Here is a 4,581-nt window from a genome sequence, read left to right as displayed (position 1 = left end):
GAGGGCGCACACTCTCCTACCCTGGTGTTAACTCCAGGGATACAGCTCCACAACAGGACTCCGTAATGCCATGTGGACCGTGAAGTCTGGCGTAGCATGGTAAATTCCATTGTCTCGACCACGGTCGAACAATGTGATGATGATGATGATATGCGTGTTTGTGTGTGTATGTATGTTTGTGTGTCTGTGTTTGTCCCCCCAACATCACTTGAAACCGATGCTGGTGTGTTTACGCCCCCGTAACAAAAGAGACAGATAGAATAAGTACTAGGCTTGCAAAGAATAAGTCTTGGGATCGATTTGTTCGACTAAAGGCTGTGCTCCAGCATGGCCGCAGTCAAATGACTGAAACCATCAAAAGAATAAAAGAATACCATATTTTATATTTATGCTGAAATATTGTCCAATACACTGGACAAAGTGATAGAATGGGTTAAAGCAGACCGGTTACTATAGCAACACCAACCTGGTCATGTGACCTTTCTCCCCCACACAACTGAGCAACGACCTTTATCCATCCCTCGCATGTCCTGAGGAAGGGGTTATAGCCCCGAAATATAGAAATGTTAAGTAAAACCACAACTTTGTTTTGTTTCGTTTTCTTTCTGTACTTTGCATCTTCCGCATTGTTCCATCCTCACCCAACAAGTCTCTTTAGCTATATATAGGTGTGCATATATGCGCATGCGCACCAACTCTAACAACGCCTGAAGGATGTTCGTAAGATCAAAAAACAACACAACACAAAAAAAGCTATCAAAGTTCAATTCCAATTTTAATTAACTTCTGCATTTTTAATTGTTCTTTTCCGAGATAGATCGAGGTTAATTGCAAAAATAAACGAATCGTTTTACGTTGATATTTTCCTACAGTCTCCTGCATCGCAAATATGCCATTTAGCTTTGATCGCTCACGTGACTTATTGCATTTCTGCCGATGAAGATTGTCGTGGTGGTGGTGGTGGTGGTCATGGTCGTCGTTGTGATTGACGTCACAGCCGCCGCCCTACACCATCACTGCTGATGGTGGCTGTGTTAATTTTTGAGCAATTGTACACTTCTCCCAGAATGTGAACATCCATTAAAAAAAAAAAAAATTCTTATAATTTGACGGGTAATTGGAAGAGTCAACAGAACATCGGAACAATACGGTGCACAATATTGTGGTTCCTTATGTTCCGAGTTCAAATCCCACTGGAGTTTACTTAATCTTTAATTTTTCGGGATTGATAAAATAAAAGACGAGTACAATATTAATGGAATCCGCTAAAAACTACCTCTAAAATGGCTGACGCTAAGCCGTAAAGGAGACTGTAAACTAAATACCTTATTTTATTTATTTATTTATTTTTGCAATTTATCTTTTCTTGCCGTAAATTTTCCTGTGGCAAAAATGTTTACAGTGAAATTTTCTTTAACCATTTGTTTTTTTCTAGTTTCAGTTCAGAGCTGTGACCGTGCTGATGCACCGCCGTTTTGTGCTACACTGTTATTACTAAGAACCTCCTCTAATATGTGGCAGGAGTTTGATATAGCTACCCTCATTTGCACCTCTTGCCGTGTAGTAGGTTCATCTGGGACTCTAGACAGGAAGAGGTCCAGCTTTGATCTAAAAAACCCTACATCTACTTTGTCCAAGTTCCTCAGACTCTTTGAGAGAATATTAAAAAGCTGTGGGCCCTTGAAACCCAGGCTGTTGCAGTAACTGGTCCTGAAGCGTGATGACATTGCTGGGACCTTTGGCACTATGCAGTGTCGTCCCGTTCTGGCATTGGTGCAGCTTTCAATGCCAAAATTTGAGAAGTCTTTTAATATAATGTTTTCATTTGCTGAGTTATGAGTGATGAGTTATGATTAGTCACTGATTTAGTGGTAACGACAACTTTGAGCCTTATATGATTATATGATTATGCCTTATATGATTATGTGGCTGTATTTTGCACTGCCTTATCTTATAAGCGAATGGTTACTGTTAATTTATAATCAAAAATTGCTCATTTTTCTTTCATATAAGTCAACATCAGTGCCATCGGAAGAGAGAAGCCGCTCAGAAGCATGTACAAGCAATGCTTGGGGTGTTGATAAAAGGAAGAAATGATCAGCTTCTTATGTGGTGAGCTGTTTCCGTTGTGGTTGTTGACTTTCCAAAATCACTATTCAAGAGACTCATTATTATTATTGTTGTTGTTGTTATCATTATTATTAATATTTTCATTTCATTATTATTATTATTCCACTTGAGAATGCCCTTCTTTCCTTTGCATCTGGTGTCATTTTTCCCTGTATTTTCCCATCTTGTTCCTGAAACAGTTCTTTTTACTGATTTGCTTCAAACAATCTATTTTACCTGAACTGTTTTTTTTTTTTTGTTCTATTGTCATAACTTTCTAGTTTTGCATTGATTGCTCCTATACTTTGTTTCAATTCTTCCAATATCACATCTTACCCTTTCATCTCTTATTCTATATCTTCTTTCCAGCTTTATTCTTATGCTTTCGTTCTGCAATTCCCCTCTTTTCAATCTATCAACTTGTCCTAATTGTCAATTTAACTTTGTTTCTTTCTCACAAATTCGTCGACGACCAATATGGTCCTTTACCGTCTGCCTGTTCTCTTTCTTTTGTATCCAACTCCATCTGCAACAACCATAGCTTAGCTGCAGCCCAAATAATCTTGTTAGTCTCAGTTATATTTCTCATCTGGAATAGCCCAAGGACCGGGTCTATCTTTTCGGTTTCAACTTCGAGCTTGCGTCGATCAATGTACCTCAGATTGGGGGATGCTTGATCCTGGTCTTCTCTAATATATCGGCACAGCGTCCTCACTATGTCTTGCTGGTCATCATCGAATTCTTGTGCTGTAGCTCTTCCCATTATTTCTGCTTCATTTACTATTTAACTTGTTTCAGTCAGTTGACTGCGGCCATGCTGGAGCACCGCCTTTAGTCGAGCGATTCGACCCCGGGACTTATTCTTTGTAAGCCCAGTACTTATTCTATCGGTCTCTTTTGCCGAACCGCTAAGTGACGGGGACGTAAACACACCAGCATCGGTTGTCAAACAATGTGGGGGGGGCAAACACAGACACCACAAACACACACAATACATATATATATATATATATATAATATATATATATATATATTATATATATATATATATATATATATATATATACATATATACGACAGGCTTCTTTCAGTTTCCGTCTACCAATCCACTCACAAGGCTTTGGTCGGCCCGAGGCTATAGCAGAAGACACTTGCCCAAGATGCCACGCAGTGGGATTGAACCTGGAACCATGTGCATTTACATTTACACTTTGCTCTACGTCTCCACTGCCGCCATTGATTTCTCTGTCTTCGCTGGACACGTTATCGGCTGCTGAAGTATTATCACTGTTTTCTACTTTACTTTTTTTATTTCTTCAATTTCCATGTCTGTTAACCACCCTTTTGTTCTTATTGTTCTTGTCTGGTCAGCTCACCATTGCTCACTTATCTCGAAGAGTCCTGTTTCATTCCATTTTGATTTCGTGCATTGTCGGAATCCCCTTCTCCTGGGTTCACTCCTGATCCAGTATTCGATTACAGTTCGGTTTGCCTCCTCCTTCTCCCACCTTCTTCTCTGCCTCTGGTTTTGTGTGTAAGCAGTCTCTGAATCACGACTGGGCCTGCGCTGCTCAACCAAAAGTCACCTGCCAGGCGAAAGGCTTTCACCTTTGGTTCCAGCCTCAGTAGTAGTAGGCATCCGTCGGCCTCGAGGGGCCATGGACCCCCCCCCCCCCCGAAGAAATCATGTCAGCTGCTGATAGTGGTGCAGCGTCTGTTGTGGCTGTATTAAATATTTTCATTCAACATTGAGGTTTGTGGTTTAATGTTAGCCACAAACTGGTATTTTAATCAAGACACCATCTCTAGTAAGATTATCTACCAAGACTGTGCAGAGCTCTTGTTACCCATAAGTTGAGCCTGTTCCTTCGCATTTCTGTGTGTTGGGGACCATGGTCATGATTCTCGCTAGGAGATAGGTGAACATCGTTTGGTCCCGTATCTTCATACAAACATTGCTCCGGATCTAAGTCCCGATTAACGCTTCATTCGCCTTCATCCCCGGCATGGGGCCGTTGGACACTGACAGGTTGTCACCACTGTGGCTAAGGAGTCCTATCCACCTCAGTTTTTAAATCAGAGTGTTCCTTCTCCTAGATAGACTGACAACTAAGGTTCACGTGTTCTGTCTAACTGTTTTCAGAATGGCCATTGAGACTATCCTGAGTTCTGCCAATTGCCAGTTTTGGCCAAAGGTCACCCTCCTCACCAAACGAGCTTAGTGGGGTTGCCAGTTTAGTCGCTGACGGCTCGGCGGTTGCACAACGCCACATGTTAATCGTTTTAGCTTATTATTTACTTGTTCACTATTATAATTACATTATTATTACTACAATCCCTATTCTTTATAACTCAGGTTTTGTTGGTACTCCAGGAATCTTGCATGTATCGTGGGCTTCCTGCTTGCAGCCTACGGTGCCATGCAACGGGTTTATTCTTTCAGCTCTCTAATATTTTCCTGATTATTCTGGC

The sequence above is a fragment of the Octopus sinensis genome, linkage group LG2, assembly GCF_006345805.1.
Source record: "Octopus sinensis linkage group LG2, ASM634580v1, whole genome shotgun sequence".
NCBI classification, from domain to species: domain Eukaryota; kingdom Metazoa; phylum Mollusca; class Cephalopoda; order Octopoda; family Octopodidae; genus Octopus; species Octopus sinensis.
Note: the sequence above shows the minus strand (reverse complement) of the source record.